This window comes from Somniosus microcephalus, chromosome 2 (genome assembly GCF_052327205.1).
Source record: "Somniosus microcephalus isolate GS21.2 chromosome 2, FLI_Smic_1.0, whole genome shotgun sequence".
NCBI classification, from domain to species: Eukaryota; Metazoa; Chordata; class Chondrichthyes; order Squaliformes; family Somniosidae; genus Somniosus; species Somniosus microcephalus.
In genome coordinates this window covers 224,486,570-224,510,682 of record NC_140988.1, presented here as the reverse complement: position 1 = coordinate 224,510,682, position 24,113 = coordinate 224,486,570, and the positions used below count along the sequence as shown (strand labels likewise).

General features: G+C 46.5%; 1 protein-coding gene across 2 annotated transcripts in view; it reads left to right on the top strand.

Annotated features, from left to right (window-relative positions):
• Positions 1 to 24,113, top strand: part of LOC147123239 (gamma-aminobutyric acid receptor subunit alpha-2) — a 547,289-nt gene that overhangs the window by 476,429 nt on the left and 46,747 nt on the right. The window lies entirely within an intron of this gene.

Sequence of the window (24,113 nt, the reverse complement as noted above, 5' to 3'; positions counted from 1 at the left end):
CAGTATTTGTAGAGAAATGGTGTTAGGAAAATTGTTGGGACTGAAGGCCGATAAATCCCCAGGGCCTGATAATCTACATCCCAGGGTACTTAAGGAAGTGGCCCTAGAAATAGTAGATGCATTGCTGGTCATCTTCCAGAACTCGATAGACTCTGGAACAGTTCCCATGGATTGGAGGGTACCCCTGTAATGTATATACCTTTAAGGGGGGAACTACTTTTTACAGCTCATGTATACTGTAGTACCGGCAGTGACCAGACCTGGATATAGCACTGAGTAGTAATCTGTACAGTTCAGTTCCAGAGTGAGCCACGTTGAGTAAACACCTGTTGTACCGTTCTCCTGCAGTCTGTGTCTTACTACTGACAGACACAACATTGGCGACGAGGCAAATTCGATCCTACCTGCAACTCTGCATCACCTCCCAGGGATTCGTTCCTGGAGACCCGTAGATTGGAGGTCAAGGCCAGAGACACGGGCGTCGACCACGGGCAACCGCCCAGTCATCCAGCAGAGACTCGAGAATTGCGGGGGAGGCTGTTGAGAGCCAGGCTTGGCTTTCCAGTCGTGGTGGTCCAGCGAAACGGGCTGGCAACAGGTAGTGCGCAGACCCTTCCCGGACAGCGGTGGGCTAGAGCCCAACCGAGCGGCACAGCAAATGGCCGAGCAGCATCGACGGGAGAGAGAGAGAGAGGGCAGAGCGCACAGGGCGCAGCCGGTGTTCAGGGGCCGAGCAGCGTCGAGGAGAGGGAGAGAGATGCGCAGAAACCCGCGAGGCGCCGCCATTGCCATGAGGACCGCCGAGAGCGGCGTTGGCAGCAGCGCAGGAGAAGCGCGTGAAACCTACAGGGTGCCGCCATTGCCACGAGGACCGCCGAGAGCGGCGTTGGCAGCAGCGGGGGAGGAAGGAAAGCGCGGGAGATGTCATTTTAAGCCATTTTAAGCCACACCCAAAATGCCGAAGAGTGGCAGTATCACCGCATTTGACAATGAAGTCGAAGATTGGACTACATATGTCGAACGAATAGAGGTATACTGCAAGGCAAATGAGGTGTCTGATGACAAGAAAGCACCGGTATTGTTAAATTTAATGGGTGCAAAGACGTATGGCTTATTACGAAAACTAGTAACCCCAGCGAAAGCCAGTGGAAAAGAGTTTTGGAGACATAGTGACGATACTACAGGAATATTTAAACCCCACACCGCTGCTGATAGCAGAAAGATTCAAGTTTCACAAACGGAACCAGCATAAGGATGAAAGCAATGCTGAATATTTAACAGAACTGCGTAAACTATCGAAACACTGCCAGTTTGGAACGGGACTGGCAGACACCTTAAGGGACAAGTTTGTGTGTGGGCTTCAAAGTGAATGAACCCAGAAATGGCTTTTATCTGAAAAGGACCTTACGCTGGACAAGGCTTTCAGCATTGTGGTATCATATGAAGCAGCAGCACGGGGCGCTGCAGAGATACAACAGAGACCGCAAGAATATGGCACAAACGAAATGTCATACAGAACAGAGAAGTGCTATCGCTGCGGCAGAACAACACATGACCACAATGATTGCTGGTTCAAAGACAAAGTGTGCATACAGTGTGGAAAAGTAGGACACATAGCACGAGTCTGCAGGTCGGGAAAGAAAACCAGCAATAAGAAATCTCCAAAAGAAAAGTACAAGAAGGTACATAAGGTGACGGAGAATAGTTCAGACGAACAAAAGAGTGATACCGACTCCGAAAACAGGGAGCTGAGTTGTCTGAAACTACATAATGTGATCAAAACGGAGGATGACTGAACCATTTGGGTCACTCTCAAGATAGCAGGAGTCCAGGTAAAAAAGGAATTGGACACAGGATCAGCCCTAACAGTCATAAACCGACGGGACTATGAGCTGCTATTCTCACACATACCCTTGAGAGACACAAAAATTATTTTGAAGACGTACACGGGGCAAAAAGTCTACCCCAAAGGAAAAATAAGGGTGACCGTTATATATAACGGTAAGGAAACACCAAAACTAGACCTGTATGTATTGCAAGATGGAGGACCACCATTACTGGGACGTGAATGGATCCGGAAAATACAGCTGGATTGGCATTCCATACAAGCACTGACTGTGGCTGCCAAAAAGGATGACGACATCACACCTGGGCGACTGTCAAAGATCCTAACCGACGCGCAAGAAGTGTTCCAGCAAGGACTCGGAACACTAAAAGGCATGACAGCAACAATTAAAATCGAAGAAAACGCAAGCCCAAAATTTTTTAAGGCCAGACCGGTACCTTATGTGATCCGCCCAGCTGTTGAAGCAGAGCTGGAGTGTTTGGAACGTTCAGGAGTACTGTCCAAGGTAGACTGGAGTGAGTGGGCTACACCCATCGTCCGTGTGATGAAAAAGTCATTGATCAGCACGCCTGGGGAACCAAGGAAGGTTCGCGTCTGTGGGGACTTTAAGGTAACAGTGAACCCAGTCCTTCACACCATGCAATATCCACTTCCGCGGGTTGAAGATATTTTCGCCTCGCTATCTGGAGGGAAACGCTTCACTAAGATTGAGCTGGCCCAGGCGTATCTGCAAATGGAGGTAGAAGAAGCATCAAAAAAAATACCTCACAATCAACACCCATAAAGGTCTCTACCAATACAACCGGCTGGTATTCGGGGTAGCATCAGCTCCAGCTATTTGGCAAAGGGCAATGGAACAAGTCCTGCAAGGGATCCCAGGGACCCAGTGTTATTTGGGCGACATCCTGGTCACGGGCGAAAATGACAGTGATCACCTCGCCAACCTGGAGCAGGTGCTCACTAGATTGAAGGAATATGGGCTCTGAGCTAACCGCCCCAAATGCGAGTTTTTTGAAAAACAGATCTCGTATTGTGGCCACGTTATCGATAAAGAGGTATTACATAAGTCCCCAGAAAAGATTGAGGCAGTAGTCAAGGCTTCAGCACCGGAAAACGTGTCACAACTGAGGTCGTTCCTCGGGCTGGTAAACTACTACCATAAGTTCTTGCCAAATTTGTCTACAATACTACACCCACTGACCACCCTACTGCAAACTGGAGTGCCATGGAAGTGGAGTGACGAATGTAAACGAGCTTTCCAGAAGAGCAAAGCACTAATCACATCGAAAGAGGTATTGGCCCATTTCAACCCAGCACTACCAATTCGGTTGGCATGTGATGCGTCACCCTACGGCATTGGAGCGGTGCTGTTGCACAAATTCTCGGACGGCTCAGAGAGGCCAATAGCCTTTACGTCACGATCAGTAACCTCAGCCGAGTGTAACTACGCCCAGATTGACAGGGAGGCCCTCAGCCTAGTGTGGGGAGTGAAAAAGTTCAATCACTATCTGCACGGGCAGAAATTCACCTTGCTGACTGACCACCAGCCTCTTGTCTCCATTTTTAATCCGAAGAAGGGCGTTCCGGTGATGACTGCGCAACGACTACAAAGATGGTCACTCTTTCTAGGGGCGCACCACTATGAGATTGAATATAAGGACACGAAACAGCATGGAAATGCTGATGGGCTATCACGCCTGCCGCTGCCTACTGCGGAGGAAGCACCAGCAATGGATCTTGTCGAAATATTTCATTCGACTATAGTTGAATACCTACCGGTAACTAACGCTCGTATAGAAAAGGAGACCCGAAATGACCCGACACTGTCTCGCGTATATGATTTGACGGTGAAGGGATGGCCAGCACATGGTGACTCACTGTTGCCAGCATTCTCGACAAGAAGAGAACAGCTGTCAGTGTGCCGGGGGACCTTGATGTGTGGATCCCGAGTGGTAATTCCACCCAAGTTAAGGGATAGAGTGCTCAATGAGCTTCATGAGGGTCATCTGGGAGGGGTAAAAATGAAAAGCCTTGCCGGGGCTTATGTGTGGTGGCCGGGAATCGATAAACAAATCGAGGACCTGACCAAGAGCTGCTCAGGATGCCAGAAAGTCCAAAATGCACCACCACATGCCCCTCTACACCCATGGGAGTGGCCCTCATCTCCATGGCAACGGGTGCATATTGATTTTGATGGTCCATTCATGGACTCAATGTTTTTAATAGCCGTGGATGCGCACTCGAAATGGCCTGAGGTCATCAAAATGTCCGCCACCACCACGGAGAAAACTATTGCAGTCCTACGGACCATTTTTGCCAGAAACAGTAGCATTGGAAGCTGATGACCCAACCGACGACAGGGTGCCAGAATCGCCTCCGCACCAAGAGCGAGACACTCGGGAAAGGCGCTATCCAGAAAGGATCAGAAAGCCTCCCCAAAGACTGAATATATAAATGGACCATTTTCAGCTAACGTTGTATGTTAAAAGTGTTAATTGTAATTAGTTTGATATTTAATTGTTAAATGAGTGTTATGGTACTGTTAATCTAAAAGGGGAGGAATTGTAATGGGGAGGAATTGTAATGTATATACCTTTAAGGGGGGAACTACTTTTTACAGCTCATGTATACTGTAGTACCGGCAGTGACCACACCTGTATATAGCACTGAGTAAAAATCTGTACAGTTCAGTTCCAGAGTGAGCCACGTTGAGTAAACACCTGTTGTACCGTTCTCCTGCAGTCTGTGTCTTACTACTGACGGACACAACAACCCCACTGTTCAAAAAAGGTGGTAGAGAAAAAGCGGGGAATTATAGACCGGTAAGCCTGACATTGGTAGTGGGGAAAATGCTAGAATCTATTATAAAAGATGTAATAGCAGAGCACTTGGTAAGCAGTGACAGGATCGGACAAAGTCAACATGGATTTACAAAAGGTAAATCATGCTTGACTAATCTACTGGAATTTTTTGAGGATGTAACTGGTAAAATAGATAAGGGAGAACCAGTGGATGTGGTGTATTTGGACTTTCAGAAGGCTTTCGATAAGGTCCCACATAAGAGATTAGCGTGCAAAATTAAGGCACATGGGATTGGGGGCAAGGTATTGACTTGGATAGAGAACTGGTTGGCGGACAGAAAGCAAAGAGTTGGAATAAACGGGTCATTTTCCGAGTGGCAGGCAGTGACTAGTGGGGTACCGCAAGGATCGGTCCTAGGAACCCAGCTGTTCACAATATATATTAATGATCTGGACGAGGGAATTGGATCTAATATCTCCAAATTTGCAGACGACACAAAGCTGGGTGGGAGGGTAAGCTGTGAGGAGGATGTCGTGAAACTCCAGTACGATTTGGACAGGTTGGGTGATTGGGCAGAAACATGGCAAATGCACTATAATGTGGATAAATGTGAGGTTATCCACTTTGGTGGCAAAAACAGGAAGGCAGATTATTATTTGAATGGCAATAGATTGGGAGAAGGGGAAGTGCAAAGAGACCTGGGTATTCTTGTGTACCAGTCGCTGAAGGTAAGCATGCAGGTGCAGCAGGCGGTTATGAAGGCAAATGGTATGTTGGCCTTCATAGCAAGAGGGTTCGAGTCCAGGAACAAGGATGTCTTGCTACAGTTGTACAGGGCCTTGGTGAGACCGCACCTTGAGTATTGTGTGCAGTTTTGGTCGTCTTACCTGAGGAAGGACGTTCTTGCCATGGAAGGAGTGCAGCGAAGATTCACCAGGCTGATACCTGGGATGGCAGGAATGATGTATGAGGAGAGATTGTGTCGATTGGGCTTATACTCACTGGAGTTTAGAAGATTGAGAGGGGATCTCATCAAAACCTATAAAATTCTGTCGGGCCTGGACAGACTAGATGCAGGAAGGATGTTTCTGATGGCCGGGGAGTCCAGAACCAGGGGTCATAGTCTAAGGATAAGGGGTAAGCCATTTAGGACTGAAATGAGGAGGAATTTCTTCACCCAGAGAGTGGTGAACCTGTGGAATTCTCTGCCACAGAGGGCGGTGGAGGCCTGTTCATTAAATATATTCAAAAAAGAGTTGGATATATTTCTTAAGACTAAAGGGATCAAGGGATATGGGGAGAAGGCAGGGACAGGGTACTGAATTTGGATGATCAGCATAATCTCATTGAATGGCGGAGCAGGCTCGAAGGGCTGAATGGCCTACTCCTGCTCCTATCTTCTATGTGTCTATGTTTGACCTTGTTGAGCCCGCCCAGTGGGCTCAGCAGGCCAATTAAGGGCCACCCAGCAATAGGTGACGTCACAGACTGAAATTTCAACTGTCAAGAGGTTTTGACAGGTGAAGTATCAGTGTTTGAAAGCTTTTTGAAGCTGTCAAAGACTGACAGTCTTACTTTTAACATGAGTCCTTCTCCACAGACTCAGTTAGAAATCTCTCCTGCACAGAAAGCTGAAGGCTGTCACTTTTGACAGTTCGCAGCCATTCTGCTTTCTGTGCCGGTGAAATGAGGGACTCCCGAGACCTAAAGGAAGGAAGGCTGTAAAGGTAAGAAAAGTTAATTTAAACTTCTTTAAACACTTTAGACACACCAAACACACTTACCTTTGCACTCATATACACATCACTCACCTGAACACCGACATCTCGACCCCTCGAAGTCCTTCAACCCGACGGCCCGCCTCACAAACTTGACATGGTTTCGAGCCGTCGGGAATCCCACACTTCAAACTTAAAAATAGGGATTAGGCTAAAAACTGCCTGTTAACTACCTGTTAACAGGCAGTTAACTGGCACTAATCCCCTTCCCGCCTCGGGGAGGCGGGTCCCAGTGCGGGGCAGGTACCCACCTCCTTTGAAACTGGCATGGAGACGGGTTGGGGGCGGGATGGTGTCGGGACCCCTGATTTCGGGATTTTAACCCCCCCACGCCTCCAATCCCACCTCCACGGCCCAATGAAAATCCTGCCCAAAGTATTTGTTTAATTTCTCTGCCATTTCCTTATTCCCCATTATAATTTCTCCTGTCTCAGCCTGTAAGGGACCCACATTTACTTGCGCTAGTCTTTTATTTTTTACATACCTATAGAAGCTTTAATAGTCTGTTTTTATGTCTTTCGCTAGTTTATTATCATATACTCTATTTTCCCTTTCTTTATCAATTTCTTGGTCCTCCTTTGCTGAATTCTAAAATCTCTCCAATCCTCAGGCTTATTACTCTTTTTGGCAACATTATAAGCCTCTTCCTTTGATCTAATACTATCTTTAACATCTCTTGTTAACCCTGGTTGGAAAACTTTTCCTGTGGGGTTTTTGTGCCTTAAAGGAATGTATATTTGATCAAGATTCTTCCCTCAACCAGTATCACCAAAAGAAGATTGATCTTTGATTTGCTGTGTGCAAATTGCCTGCCTACAAAACAACAGTGACTTCACGTCAAATGCAATCCATTGGATGTAAATGCTTTAGGGTATCCTGAGGATGTGATAAGGTGCTTTATAATTACAAATTCTTTCCCACATTTAAAAATAAACGTATAGGCTGTAAAAACAGTCCTTGTCTCCTGTCATATTTTCTGCATCATATTTAAGCATTAAGATTGAGTCTTAATGTGGCACATCCAGTGTCCCTTTGTGAACAGTACTGGAGATGATGGAAGAGGTTCTAGAACGTCATAATTGTTCCAATCATCTTTAAATTTGGAAGGTAGCAAAAGCTTCATCTTCACCACCTGAGCAGTAATCTGGCGGAGTGTATCACCTGCCCATTGTTAAACCTACCCGAATTCTATTCCATTGAAATCAGTGGAGTGAAATTCAGGTGGATTCCACTCTGCCAGATTACAGCCCAAGCAGAGAAGTCAAAAATGTACCCTGCTGTTCATACATGAAGATTGTTCTTGCAATGTTTTCTCATTATATTTACTAGTATTTGCCAAATGTCGTGCAATAATTACCGTAGTCTATATATCTGAATATGATAATCAGAAATATGCCACATATTCACAAGGATGAATTTCAGTTACTTCAGCTTATTTTATTTTGTACCAATGTGAAACATGCCTGGATTCTGAATGTACACAGAAGCAGCCAGGTATGTGCTGGAAATGTTGCTTTTTGCAACAAACAACATTGATTTTAAGGCTCTGAGATTAAAATAAGGCATTTTTTGTTTTAGTTTTATGGTAAATCCGCATCTGCTTAAAAACTTGGGCCTAGAAATTGAGTTGACGCCGCGCCAGGGCTTTAGCGCCGGAAATTTAGCGCCGGCGCTAATTCCCTTGCGCGCGCCAAAAATTCAGTAGCGCCACGCCCAGACGGCTGCCGGCGCTACTGGCGGGCGTGAGTGCCTCCCAATGGGCGCTGAGTGCCGCATTGCGGCGCTAATCCGGCGCTGCGGCACCCGATGCGGTGCGGCAGGCTGGGGAAGTGCTGGCCTCCTCCTCCCGTTAAGGAGGCGCTGCCTTCACCCGATCGCTGGCCGTTTGATTTTTTCAAAAATGAGCCCGGCACCTCGGACAAGTGCCGGGCTTGCAGGCCAGACGCATCTGTTCCGCGGGGGGGGGAGTGGAGGAGTCTGGGGAGGGAGGTGCGGGCAGGCGGCCGGCGGGAAAGCGGCCGGCCGCCGCGCGACCTTAATGCGCCGGCGCTAACTTGTGTAAGACTCGGTTGCCAGAGTCTTAGTTGCGGCTGCCACGGGCGAGGCGGCCGCAACTGAATTTCGGCGTTCGGGCGCGTTGCCACGGCAACCGGGACGCTGCGCACACCGATGACATCATTGGTGCCGGCGCAGCGCAACCGGCTAACGCCGATGGCAGCGCCGAAGTGAATTTCAGAAACGGCTATCATTGCGGCGCTAGGCCCTCTAGCGCCGCAAAATGGGCGCTAACCCTACTGAATTTTCAGCCCTTGGTTTGCATACTTCTCCAGGTTATTACTGTGGGCTTACCAGATGGAACATGTGGAATATCCATTATTTGTAGAAAAATTTTGTTTAAATCAAATGAGATAAAGCATAAAGATTTTGTAAATGCATACTGAAATGAGCAGCTGCTCCAAGTAATTATCATTATGCTCTAATAACAGTTAGAAAAGTTATTCATATGCTTCCACTTTGGTTAGACTCATATTTCTAGTGTACTTTAAGAATGGAAATAAAGCTGGGGAAAAACAGTGACTAAAATGCAAGGATTACATTTCTGTGTAGTAAGAAAATTTAAAGCAGCTGATTTAAGCACAGCTAGACAAAATATTATCTTTCCACAATGGAGTGCCTCCATTGTCAGCTTGAAGATAACTCAATAAAAGATCTGAAATGAAAGTGAATGTGACAGCTATACGTAAGTTCAGAACAAGTTCAGGATTCATGTCAGGAAGCACTTCTTCAAGCAAAGAATGATTAATAACCAGAATAGCCCTCTGCATGGAGCATTGGAGGCAAAAATTGTGGAATTATTCACAAGCCATTGGGAAACGTGAATGTGGGATATGTGTTACTATAGAAAGGTGAGCTAGATGGACTGAATGGTCTTCCTCATCTGTCCTTATTGCTATGAATAAGAGATTCTTCCATTTCTCGGAGCAATTGATCAGTCTGCTCCCCTCGCTGATCCTGGAACTTTTGCATCACTTTCCTCCGGTGCCTTTTCCAAATTTCGCCATTGCACTCTGATTCTTTCTACCCACCATCTTCTTTGTACTGTGTCTCTTTTAATGGGCCAGATTTTGCTGTAGCAGGGTATCTAATGGCATCTGCCATTAGTTAGTCTTGGCCCTGCACCCATCAGCTCAAAGAAATTTTGCCCACAGGGCATCGGGGACCTGACTGAACAGGGCAACCAACAGGGTATCTCCTTAACCTATCAGATTCAAGGCTTGAGAAATTAACACAGGAAGGACTGAGAAGGAGGGTGATTTAAAGGGGGTGAATTCAATGTCAAATCAGGTACAGAAAGAGAAATAAAAAGAGGGAAAGAAAGACTGTATTAAGAGAGGGGAAAAAAGAGTCAAAGGGAAAGTAAGATTTTTTTAAAATTTGACATTTTTAAAATCTCCTAAAACAATTCACAACCTGAAGGCATGAGACTGCACGCTTATAATAGTTAATTTTCAGTGCTAGAGAGGTTGATCGGCAGTCATTAACACATAACACGTCATTAAAAAGGCACTTAAGCTTGTAATTATCTGTGAATATCTGTGACGGGCTTAGTTCGTATCTACCGTGCAAATACAGCAACTTCATAACATTCATTGCATGTCAATAGCGAGGCAGATAGTGGAATGCCATTTTTCCAAAGCTAACGGCAGAGCGATACAACTCGGACAACAACATTTGGATATTGGCATTTAATCACGCATCTGCTCCTCGCCTGAAGTAGCTGTATCATTTATGCATAAATAACGACGATGTCATTAGCCTCACCGTTACTTCGACAGCAAAATCTCGCCCAAAATCTTTAGTCAGCTCAAAAATATCACAATAAATAATTGCAAATGAACACAGAGAAATGGCAGACCTACGTAAGAGCTTCAGCCATTCAGCTGAACAGCTGAACATTTTATGATAGCAAAATACTGCAGTTGCTGGAAATCTGAAATAACAACAGAAAACGCTGGAAAAACTCAGCAGACCAGGCAACATCCATGGAGAGAGAAACAGAGTTAACGTTTCAGGTCGTAGATCGTTCATCAGAACTGAGAAAAAAACAGGAAATGAAACAGATTAAAAAGCAAGTTTGTGGGCTGGGAAATGGGGGAGGAGATGAAAGAACAAAAGGGAAGGTCTGTGGGAGGTGAAGAGACATTAAGAGATATTCAAGGCGAGACGAGAGGGTAATAGGGCAGGTAAAGAGACAAAGAATGGCTCTAGATGAAGTGTGAAATACGCTGGCAGAATGAAAGACAGCTGCCATATGGGAGAGAAAGAAAAAAAAAGGGAAAAGGCACAAACCAAAAGTGTGGATAAAAATATATAAAAATATGATAGGGACCAGGTTATGGCCTGAAATTGTTGAACTCTATGTTGAGTCCGGAAGGCTGTTAAGTGCCTAATCGGAAGATGAAGTGCTGTTCCTCGAGCTTACGCTGAGCTTCCGTGGAACAATGCAAGAGGCCGAGGACGGTGAGGTCCGAGTGAGAATGGAACGGTGAATTGAAATAACAGGCGACCGGAAGCCCGGGGTCACCCTTACGGACTGAACGGAGGTGTTCCGCAAAGCGGTCACCCAATCTGCATTTGGTCTCCCCAGTGCAGAGGAGACCACATCGTGAGCAGCGAACACAGTATACTAGATGTGTGAGGATGACTCACTTTATAAAGATAACAACAGAAAATGCTGGAAAAACTCAGCAGGCCAGGCAACATCCATGGAGAGAGAAACAGAGTTAATGTTGCAGGTCGAAACCCTTCTTCAGAACTGAGAAAAAAGCAGGAAATGAAACAGATTAAAAAGCAAGTTTGGGGGCTGGGAAATGGGGGAGGGGATGAAAGAACAAAAGGGATGTTCTGTGAGAGGTGAAGAGACATTAAGAGATATTCAAGGTGAGACGAGATGGTAATAGGACAAGTAAAGAGACAAAGGATGGCTCTAGATGAAGTGTGAAATGTACTGGCAGAATGAAAGACAGCTGCCATGTGGGAGAGAAAAAAAAAGGAAAAGGCTGAACATTTTGTTCTTCTTTCCAATGGATTTCCAATTATTTGCCAATATAATGTGTCAGATAGTCAATGTTCCACTGCAAATTAAACTATTGTTTATGACCTTAACCTGTCAGAGGTGCAAAATGTCCTAAATTTCACATCATTATGCCTGTCTTTCAGGCGTGAAACAGGTGCAACAATGACGAATTTAACAGTGCGTCGGCCCATGCCCAATTTGCACATGGGTCAGGGACACTATCATAGAATCAGAATCATAGAAAGTTACAGCATGGAAGGAGGCCATTTCGGCCCATCGTGTCTACGCCGGCCATCAAAGAGCTAACCAGCCAATCCCACTTCCCAGCCCTTGGTCCGTAGCCCTGCAGGTTAGAGCATCCCAAGTGCACATCCAAGTACTTTTTAAATGTGATTAGGTTTCCTGCCTCTACCACCCTTTCAGGCAGTGAGTTCCAGACCCCCACAACCCTCTGGGTGAAGAAAATTCCCCTCAAATCCCTTCTAAACCTTCCCCCAATTACGTTAAATCTGTGCCCCCAAGTTTTTGACCCCTCTGCTAAGGGAAATAGGTCCTTTCTATAAACTTTATTTATGCCCCTCATAATTTTATACACCACAGTAAGGACTCCCCTCAGCCTCCTCTGTTCAAAGGAAAACAGACCCAGCCTATCCAGTCTTTCCTCATAGCTAAGATTCTCTACTCCCGGCAACATCCTTGTAAATCTCCTCTGCACCCTCCCTAGTGCAATCACATCTATCCTGTAATGTGGTGACCAGAACTGCACGCAGTACTCTAGCTGAGGCCTAACTAGTGTTTCATACAGTTGAAGCATAACCCCCCTGCTCTTGCATTCTATGCCACGGCTAATAAAGGCAAGCATTCCATATGCCTTTTTAACCACCTTATCTACCTGGCCTGCTACCTTCAGGGATCTGTTGACATGCACTCCAAGGTCCCTTTGTTCCTCTACACTACTCAGTGTCCTACAATTTAATGTGTATTCCCTTTCCTTGTTAGCCCTCCCCAAATGCATTACCTCACACTTCTCTCGATTGAATTCTATTTGCCACTGTTCTGCCCACCTGACCAATTTATTGATCTGCAGCTTCCTTCATCAGTATCAACCACACGGTCGATTTTAGTATCATCTGCAAACTTCTCAATCATACCCCCTATATTCAAGTCTAGATCATTGATATATACCACAAAAAGCAAGGGACCTAGTACTGAGCCCTGCGGAACCCCACTGGAAACAGCCTTCCAGTCACAAAAACACCCATCAACCATTCCCTTATGCTTCCTGTCCCCAAGCCAGATTTGAATCCAACTTGACACTTTGCCGTGGATCCCATGGGCTTTTAACTTCGTGACCAGTCTGTCATGTGGAACCTTCTCAAAAGCCTTGCTAAAGTCCATATGCAATACATCAAACGCAGTACCCTCATTTACCCTTCTTGTTACCTCCTCAAAAAATTCAATCAAGTTTGTCAGACACGAACTAATCCGTGTCTTTCCAAATGAAGATTTATCCTGTCCTTCAGAATTCTTTCCAATAATTTTCCCACCACCGAGGTTAGACTGACTGGCCTGTAATTACTCGGTCTATCCTTTTCTCCCTTTTTAAACAAGGGTACCACATTAGCAGTCCTCCAGTCCTTCGGCACCACACTTGAAGCCAGAGAGAATTCAAAAATGATGGTCAGAGCCTCTGCTATTTCTTCTTTTGCTTCACTTAACAGCCTGGGATACATTTCATCCGGGCCTGGGGATTTATCCACTTTTAAAGCTGCTAAACCCCTTAAAACCCTCTCACTATGTTTATTTCATCTAATATTTCACACTCCTCCCCCCTGATAGCAATATCTGCTTCGCCCCTCTCCTTTGTGAAAACAGACGCAAAGTATTAATTAAGAACCCTACCGACATCTCCCGCCTCCTTCTCCTACTTAGGCAGTCCCTTGGAACCGAGGATGACTTGCTTCCACATTAAAAATGAGCTCGCAGGTGACTGATGAGTCCAACGTGGGACCTACAGTCTCTGTCACAGGTGGGGCAGACGGTGATTGAAGGGGCGGGTGGGTGGGGTGCTTGGGTTGACGTGCGTTCCTTGCGCTGCCTGTGCTTGGCTTCCGCTTGCTCCCGGCAAAGAGACTCGAGGTGTTCGGCGCCTTCCCGGATGCTTCTCCTCCACTTTGTGCGGTCTTGGGCCAGGGATTCCCAGGTGTCGATGGGGATCTTACACTTTTTCAAGGAGGCCCCGAGTAGAGCGCTTGTTTTGGGAGTTTCGTATCGGGCATGCGGACAATGTGACCCATCCATCGGAGCTGATTGAGCGTGGTCAGAGCTTCGATGCTGGGGGTGTTGGCCTGAGCAAGAACACTGACGTTGGTGCGCCTATCCTGCCAATGGATTTGCAGGATCTTGCGGAGGTTCTCCACACACAGATTACCCTCATGATCTCTAATAGGCCCTACCCTTTCTTTAGTTATCCTCTTACTCTTAATATATTTATAAAACATCTTTGGGTTCTCCTTGATTTTACTTGCCAAGAATTTTTCATGCTCTCTCTTTGCTTTCCTAATATCCTTTTTAATTGCACCCCTGCACTATGGTCGCGGTTTCGCCTACCGAGGCGGGCCCAGGGCAGCCGGGGTCAATAGCACGGTCCCAGCCCACTGCCTGCTCCAGCCCGCTCTGTTGAAGTGTTTTTACGATGTTTGGGCTTGTTAAGTCCACCAAGCGAGGTTCCCGGCCAATTAAAAGGATACGGGTCTGATGACGTCATTTCATGACGCGTCATCGGCCGGTTTCCTTAGAGGGGCCAGGTCCACATTCATTTTGACAGTTGTGCTGTCAGCGTTCTACAGCATTGAGGTGCTGCAAGCATAGAAACATAGAAGATAGGAGCAGGAGCAGGCCATTCGGCCCCTCGAGCCTGCTCCGCCATTCAATGAGATCATGGCTAATCATCCAAATTCAGTACCCTGTTCCTGCCTTCTCTCCATATTCTTTGATCCCTTTAGCCTTAAGAAATATATCTAACTCCTTCTTGAATATATTTAATTAATTGGCCTCAACTGCCTTCTGTGGTAGAGAATTCCACAGGTTCACCACTCTCTGGGTGAAGAAATTCCTCCTCATCTCTGTCCTAAATGGCTTACCCCTTATCCTTAGACTGTGACCGCTGGTTCTGGACTCCCCGACCATCGGGAACATCCTTCCCGCATCTAGTCTGTCTAGTCCTTTTAGAATTTTATAAGTTTCAATGAGATCCCCTCTCATTCTTCTAAACTCCAGCGAGTATAAGCCCAATCGACCCAATCTCTCCTCATACGTCATTCCTGCCATCCCAGGTATCAGCCTGGTGAATCTTCGCTGCACTCCCTCCATGGCAAGAACATCCTTCCTCAGATATGGCGACCAAAACTGCACACAATACTCAAGATGTGGTCTCACCAAGGCCCTGTACAACTACAGCAAGACATCCTTGTTCCTGTACTCAAACCCTCTCGCTACGAAGGCCAAAATACCATTTACCTTCTTAACCGCCTGCTGCACCTGCATGCTTACCTTCAGCGACTGGTGCACAAGGACACCCAGGTCTCGTTGCACTTCCCCTTCTCCCAATCTATTGCCATTCAGATAATAATCTGCCTTCCTGTTTTTGACACCAAAGTGGATTACCTCGCATTTATCCATGTTATATTGCATCTGCCATGCTTCTGCCCAATTACCCAACCTATCCAAATCACACTGGAGTTTCTCGGCATCCTCCTCACAGCTCACATGCCCACCCAGCTTTGTGTCGTCTGCAAACTTGGAGATATTACATTTAGTTCCCTCGTCTAGATCATTAATATATATTGTGAATAGCTGGGGTCCAAGGACCGATCCCTGCGGTACCCCACTAGTCACTGCCTGCCACTCGGAAAAAGACCCGTTTATTCCAACTCTTTGCTTTCTGTCTGCCAACCAGTTCTCTATCCAAGTCAATACCTTGGCCCCAATCCCATGTGCCTTAACGGTACACGCTAATCTCTTATGTGGGACCTTATCGAACGCCTTTTGAAAGTCCAAATACACCACATCCACTGGTTCTCCCTTATCTATTTTACCAGTTACATCCTCAAAAAAGTCCAGTAGATTAGTCAAGCACAATTTACCCTTTGTAAATCCATGTTGACTTTGTCTGATCTGGTCACTGTTTTCCAAGTGCTCTGCTATAATGGACTCTAGCATTTTCCCCACTACCAATGTCAGGCTTACCAGTCTATAATTCCCCATTTTTTCTCTACCACCTTTTTTGAATAGTGGGGTAACATTAGCTACCCTCCAATCCATGGGTACTGTTCCAGAGTCTATCGAATTTTGGAAGATGACCAGCAATGCATCTACTATTTCTAGGGCCACTTCCTTAAGTACCCTAGGATGTAGATTATCAGGCCCGGTGTAGGATTTGCAAAATTGGACTTTAAGCCCAGAAAAAGGGGCATACAAAATAGCCACCATACCATGTGACCAGCTTATTGGGACACTTTAAAATGGTTCCTGCGCAACCTCAGACAGTTTTGTGGATTCAACCTGCAGCAAGTTCTGGAATCCGTTCCTGAGAGAACGAAACCAGACCCACAGGTATGCATATGGATTAGATGCAGATCTAGTCAAGATCGGCCTGGAGACAAAGGCCATCAAAATGTTAACCCAGACAAAAGGGGACAATTTCATATTCATGAGAACAGCACCCAGGACTAGATAACGAGATCAGCAGGACATTAAAAACAATTAAGGTAATTCCAGACCAGAGATGGGCCTTTACCAGCCGTTTAGGACATTTTAAAATATAATAACTACCCCACTGTGCTCCCAGCCCGCCAAAAATAAAAAAAGACTAACCTGATTTTGGGCGGGAAGTGAAGCCTCTGAAGAAAAGGTATAACTGGAGTTACAGTTGAAGGGGGTTACAGAACGGAGGTTGAGCTGGAACACAGTTGCAAGCTTGGAGACCGTTGCAGCTTGTGTCGAGTTTGAATCCGGACAGCCAGAAGAAGAAGCAGGCACTCTCAGGAGGAAGAAGAAAGCCAACATCGAAAAGGCCGTCTCGAAACCAGCGTTCCGCCCCGGGGAAACAGATCGGGAGATCATCGACCATCCCCGGGCCGCTGCCGGAATGAGAGGCCATCGACCCAACTTGGGAAAAGAGACAAAAAAATAAAAACCCCAAGAGGAGAAACCTTCCAGCCACCCCGGCTCGGGAGAAGAGAAAAGAAAACTGAAGAAGTGATGGGAGCCAGCCCAAGGCTCCTCTAACCAGGGTCGAGCCAACGATCCTCGACTCCGCCGACATCCAGGCCCGCCGGTGTCCAGCCGCCCCCGACCCCCACCTCAGGAGAGAGGTGTGGCGCAGCTCGCAGGGGCTCCACGATCCACGTGGAGATGAAACGCCTGAAAGGACCAAACACAGACTCGATTTCAAAACCTTGCACTTCCTAGTGGGATTGGTGAGCATGTTTCTGGCCCTTCACAATCAGATCTAGATAGGTTTACTAAGGGGGTGGATTTAAGGGTACAATTAACATGAGTTGTTGTCCCTCGATGTTCCGTGTGTTTCCTTATTTCATGATGATCTTTGTAGAGTATAAGATGCCTGTATTTGCTTTAGTTAGTACTGTGTCGTTATGATTTGTTTGTGTGTTTTTCCCTCCCATGTACTCCCTTATCTGCTTGCATTTGATTTGATATTTTTCCTTATGCAATAAAATTTCATTTTGTTTCATCAAACTTGGTCTACAAGAGTTTTCTCTACATTGTAGTTCCTGCCCCTAAGTCCAGAATATAGAATCTAAGGGGCGAGTGGGTCGAACCACTCAAGGTTTTACTGTGCAAGAGAGAGAGAGGCCTCTAGAGAGAGAAACCTCAGGGAAAACTCTCGAGGAAAACCCCTTACACTGGGGATTTATTGGCCTTCAATCCCATCAATTTCCCTAACACCATTTCCCTACAAATACTGATTTATTTCAGTTCCTCCCTTTCATTAGACCCTATGTTCCCCGACATCTCTGGGAGGTTATTTGTGTCCTCCTTTGTGAAGACAGAACCAACGTATGTATTTAATTGGTCAACCATTTCTTTGTTCCCCATTATAAATTCCCCTGATTCTGACTGCAAGGGACCAATGTTTGACTTCACCAATCTTTTTCTCTTCACATATCTATAAAAGCTTTTACAGTCAGTTTTTATGTTCCCTGCAAGCTTACTCTTATACTCTATTTTCCCCCTCTTAATTAATCCCTTTGTCCTCCTTTGTTGAATCCTAAACTGCTCACAATCCTCAGGTTTACTGCTTTTTCTGGCCAATTTATATGCCCTCTCCTTGAATCTTATGCTATCCCTAATTGCCCTTGTTAGCTACGGTTGAGGCACCTTTTTTGTTTTATTTTTATGCCAACCTGGGATGAACAAATTCTCTAGCTCATCCATGCGATCTTTGAATGTTTGCCATTGCCTATCCACCATCAACCCTTTGAGTGACATTCCCCAATCAATCCTACCCAACTCGCGCCTCATACCATCGTAGTTTCTGAGTCAACTACTTCACTCTCCATCTTAATGAAGAATTCTGTCATAATTTGATCGCTCTGACCCAAGGGGCCTCGCACAACAAGATTGCTAATTAACCCTTTCTCATTACATAATACCCAGTCCAAGATGGCCTGATCTCTAATTGGTTCCAATGACAAGTGCTGCACAAAGGTGCACAGCTGCACCCAGGCTCTCCCATGACTCTCTCTATATGCTTATGGAGGGAGTCACAACATGCAGGGAGGTTCTCTTGTCTTCCAGTGGGTGGAAGTGACCTCCCCAGGAGATCAACACAGCCTGGTTGCACATTGCACAGAAGTTCACATGCAGGGATGTTGTAAGGAGGACCTGGGTGCAGTGGCACAAACCTTTCAATGATCACAGTAGGTCACAAAATGTTACTGCCAAGCCACACTCAAACTCATCCTGCTGTGCCACTCATCACATCCCCATCACTCTGCCTTCCCTACCCTACTCCTACACATCCTTACTCACACCAACTTACCTTGCACCTCCGCCCATCCCTCTCTATCTACATTATCATTTCCCCATCTCACTAGCCACCCCTCACACTCAGCCTCATCCTAGTTCAATCATACCAACTAACAACACACAAGGGTAGGCACTTGGGTGTTTTCACCAATGTTCATGTAAAGTTTCTGTTAATGTGCTGTCAAACGTTGAAACCTTTATTTTCAATACTTTGCACTCTTGGACAGATTTATGTGCACCTTTGGAAGTGGCTTAGTGAGTTCCAGTGAATGGTGAGACATAAGGGTAACCCCCCTCCCCCCCACAATGGTGGTGAGTGTGAAAGGAATGGTTTGGTCATTGTAGGGATGCTTTATGGTGTTGGTGCAGGGTGGTGCCAACCTGGCGCATCATGTCACAGCCAGGGTATGCAGCGTCAAGTGAAGTAAATGTGGCCATGGTGAGGCCATCCCTGGAGTCCCGGGCTGCAATGTAGTCAAGTGCTGATGCCCTGTGTCCTGTGCAGCATCAATTGATTGCGGTGAAGGTTAGTGTTGTTGTTGGTGTTGCTGGTGTGCCAGGTGAGGCTGGTGTTGGGGCTGATTCTGAGGGCCAAGGTGACATTTTTTCAAGTGCACCGATGCTGATGTAATAGATGGCAGGTGGGGTTGAGATGACAGAAGTGATCTGTCAATGGTGAGAGAGGTTGTTCCAATGAGTTGACACTGGATAGAGAGTTTGCTCCAAACATTTGCAAGCTGTCTAAAGCTCAATCTGACTTCCAAATGCAGTAAACAACACCTTCTAACCTTGGAAAGTGAAGACCTATGAAATGGGAGCTTTTATTGCAGCTGTCAAGTTAGTAAATCATCCCATGCTGACACAACACCCGACCTCCTTACCTGACGTGATCCCCGAGCAGCGGGGAAGCCATTGGCGAGCACTAAAAATATAAAGGTTAGCTTAAAGTAATGCTTAATTGCCTCTTAACACTCCAGCTAATGATCTAAATTACCTCCCCCGCCGCTTGGTGTCGGGTCTGTTTAGCGCTGACAGACCCGACACCTGGGAGACTAGCGTTGAGGCAGCTTGACAGCGGGGTCCCAACCCGCTGTCAATCATTTCAAATTTCACAGCTGACCCGCCTCCGATCCCATCCTCTCAGTGCCGGCAAAATTCCGGCCTATGAACTTGGTCCAGAGATTTTTTTTGATGAGCGCCGCATTGATTTAAATATTAAAACGAGGCTCCTACACCTCAATAAGGATCCATTTGTGTGTGGAAATTTTGTGTGTGGAAGCACTGATTCGCTGGGTCTTAACTTCGACTATGAAGTCATCGCCTTGACATGCTGCAGAAGCACTATTTAAAGGGATATTCACCTCCACTAAAGTAAGCCTCTGTTTGGACTTCATTGGCTACTGGAGAGTATTTTACTGAATATTGATGGTATTTTTGACTACTGTTTCATTGAGCTGAACTTGGAGTGTGACTTTTGGGGTGTCCTGCACTCTGTCAAATGATTGCTTTCCCAACATTGTTGGAACATCAGTATTCTGTTTGGTCTGCCATTGGGGATATGACATGAGGAGCAGGGGCAGCGGCAGAAATGAAGACAGCAGAGAGCTGCACAGGCTGCTAGAAGAGGGAGAAAGAGGGAAGGTCAGAGGAGGCCTTGCACCATGAGGGTGTACAGGAACCAGATTTCCTACCTTGTAATATATTTGAGTAGAACAAATGAGGGACAGTGACACGATGAGTTGCTAGGCCATGTGCGTGTTTATTAGGCTAGGGCGAACTGAGCATGCTCGTACAAAACCATGTGATACATTACACTGCTTTCCCCCTTTAAAATCAGTGGATGTATTCTTTTCTCAAATATAACAAAGCTATGCTCTTATTTTTCTCAGTATTACATGTACCACTTAACAAAACTCCTGGCTTTTCTTTTAAATGAACTACAAATCCAGTTTAATAACAGGTTTGCGGAGTCTTCCTAATCTCCTTGTTGAACCAATTTTCAGGCTGTTTTGTTTAGTTTTCAAACTCAAAGATGATCCTGTTTCTATCTCAGACTTGTTTGAACCTGGTACTTCAGTTACTGAAGTCTGAACGGAGTCAAAATCATCTATGAGTTCATAATCAAGTGGTTCACGATCACGTCTTGGTTCATCTCTAGCAGAGATCATTTGATCTACATGAGCACTTCGGATTTTGTCACCAATTTCAACCAAATATCTCTTGGTTCCACCAAAGTCTACTATGGTTCCTGCATTCCACTTGTGTGAACTCGACTTGCCAGGGGGACTGAGAACATGAACACACTCGTTTTGTCTGAAACTGTGTTCTTTCTGATTGGTGTCATAATAACGTTTCTGACTCAACTGTTTCTGTTCAACTCTTGAGGCCAAATTTGGCTAATCAAGACTCAGTCATGTTCGCAATCTCTTCTTCAGCAAGAGTTCTGTTGGGGTATGTCCAGTTTTAGTGTGCAAAGTAGTCCTGTACTTCAGCAAGAAATTTGCCAAATGTTGCTTTATGCTGAGTCCCGAACAACCCTGCAACACTTGTATTTTGAGAGCTCCTTCCACTAGTCTGACTGACCTTTCGGCTGTTCCATTTGAAGCTGGATGATATGATGGAACAAGAGTGTGTTTGATACCGTCTTGTTTCATGAATTGTTGGAACAGAGGAGAATGTAACTGAGGGCTATTGTCAGAAACAAACTCTTCAGTTAAGCCATGACATGCAAAGATATACCTCAATTCATCTATGGTACGTTCAGTTGTAGTATTTGAACCCATGATGGGCCAGAATTTTCACCTTCGCGTTCGGTTGGGTGCATGCGGGCGGCGTAGCAGGTCCAAAACTCGATGTTTTCAGCAAAACCCTATTAAATGGTGCGAGTCTGATTACGTCATCGATGACTTGTTTCCAGCGCCCATATTTAAAGCAGCCTTGCACTGAACTCACTTGAAGGTTTCCAGAGGAGGGTGGAAGGTGTCAAAGAAAGGCCACAGAAGAGAAAAAACGTGAAACATGGATAGCCAAAGGCAGAGGGCTGCACCCCGGTTCTCAGATTCTTCCTTGCATACTCTTGTGGAGGTTGTCAGAGCACGCAGGGAGGTCATCTTCCCTCCTGACAGGCAAAGGAGACCTCCACAAGCAACAAAGACAGCCTGGCTGGATATTACTGAGGAGGTCAGCAGCAGGGATGTGGTCAGGAGGGCCTAGATACAGTACAGGAAGCGCTTGAATGATCTCATGGGGTCAGGAAAGGTGAGTGCAATGCCACACTCATCCTCATCCTGAAGTGCCTGTCAACACATCCCCATCACTAAGCCTTCCCAAGCCTACTCCTGCACATCATTCCTCACTCCAACCTACCTTGCACATCCACCCGTCCCTCTCTGTCTATTTCCCTACTCACATCCCCAACTGACTAACCACCCCTCACACTCGCCCTCATCCTAATGCAATCATAGCAAGTAACACCACAGAAGGAGGCCATTTGGCAATGGCACCCCACTCCCTCATAATCACCTTCTACAGATGTAACCCATCCATTCCTTACACTGATTTCATCACTCTCACTCAAACTTCTCTTTCCCTCCTTGCAGGAGAAGAAAGCCCACAACAACAGGGAGACCCTGAACCTTGGGGGTCATCGAGAAACAGGGAGATCTTGGAGGGGCAGCAACAATTGCATGAGGCTCTGGCATCTTTTGCAGCCACGATGTCTGCAAATATTCAGAGAATAGAGGAGTCCATATCCAACATGAGCACCACCATGTCACAGGGGATGGCAACAATGTGCTCTTCCATGGAAAGGATGGCCACCTGCATGGAGCAGCAAATGCACCACTCACGCGAGCACATGCTAGCTATGGACAAAAGATTGCTGATGCTCATAGACCTCCTCTCAAGGAGGGATGTAAACATTGACTTGGGCGTTCATCATCCCACTGCTGTGCAGCAAGGTGTTCTTCAGCTCCTTGCTCGCAGGAAAGTTCAGGTGGCCCATGAGAGGGATGATGGTGAGAGGGGACATGGAAGTGGGGGCTCTTCTCAAAGCACTTTCACTTCTTCCCCGTTGCCACCCTCTCAGTCAGAGCCCCAGATGCCTCCTCAGATCGCGATGGCTGAGTCTGCCCCTGCACAGTAGCAGGAGGAGCAGTCTTTGGCGGAGCCCTCACAGGCTCCAAAACCCACAGGATGTCCACCAAAAGTGGCTAACCAGTCGCAGCAGGGAAGTGAGCAGCCTGAAACTACCTCTGCTGAAGCCACAGGGGTTACCCCTCGTAGAAGCACTCGCAAACAAAAAATGACACAAAAGTAGAGTCACAAGGGTAAGCACGTGGGTGTATCAACAAATGTTAGTGCTAGGTTTCAGTTGTTTTGATTGGACACTGGAATGTTTTTCTTTGCACCACTTTCTGGTCTTTTCCACTTTTGCCTCAAACCTTGGAAGTGACTTTGTCACTTGGACTGAGTGGTGGCACATTATTTAACCTCCAACATTGGGCCTTTGGGTGAGAGCAATGGCTTGGTAATTGTAGGGATGCTTTATGGTGTTGTTGGAGGAGGGGAGGGAGCAGGTGGGGGGAATTAGTACAGCAAGTGGCAGGCATGTGGCTGCATTGGATCAAGTTAAGTTAATGTGGCCATAATGAGGCCATCCCGGTCTTCCTGGGCAGCAAAGTGCGCCGCTGCTGGTGGCATCTCCACCTCAGATTTCTCCTCCTCATTTTCCACCTGCTCTTCCTCCTCCTCCTTTGAAGAAGCTGTGTGCTGTGTGCCATGATCTTCCTGCAGCTCCAATCCTCGCTGCTGCACTATGTTGTGCGGCGCGCAGCAGACAACGATGATTCAGGAAACCCTGGCTGGTGCATATTGAAGTTCTCTTCCAGATCTGTCAAGGCATCTGAAGCGCTTCTGCATGTCTATTACTCTATGACACATCTGGTGGACACGCTCCTCAGCCTCATTACTTGGCCTCCTCAAAGGGTGTCATGAGCCACACCTTCAATGGATAGCCCTTGTCTCCAAACAGCCAGCCGGTAAGTTTGTCTGGAGGTGCGAAGAGCTCAGGGAAGGTGGACTGGTGCAGCACAAAAGAGTTATGACAGCTGCCAGGGCATCTGGCGCACACATGCATAATCATCTTTTTATGGTTGTAGATGAGCTGCACATTGAGGGAGTGGAAGCCCTTGCAGTTCACAAAACCTCCTGGGTGAAGCTGGGGCGCTTTCATGGTCACATGCGTGCAGTCGATGATGCCCTGCACATGTGGGAAATCAGCCACAGCTGCAAAGCCGCTCACTAACACTGGCTTCATCAGTGACAAAGTTGATATAATTGGCTGATTTATGAAACTTGCCATCGGTGACATAGAAACATAGAAGATAGGAGCAGGAGTAGGCCATTCGGCCCCTCGAGCCTGCTCCGGCATTCACTGAGATCATGGCTGATCATCCAAATTCAGTACTCTGTCCCTGCCTTCTCCCCATATCCCTTGATCCCTTTAGCCTTAAGAAATATATCTAACTCCTTCTTGAATATATTTAATGAATTGGCC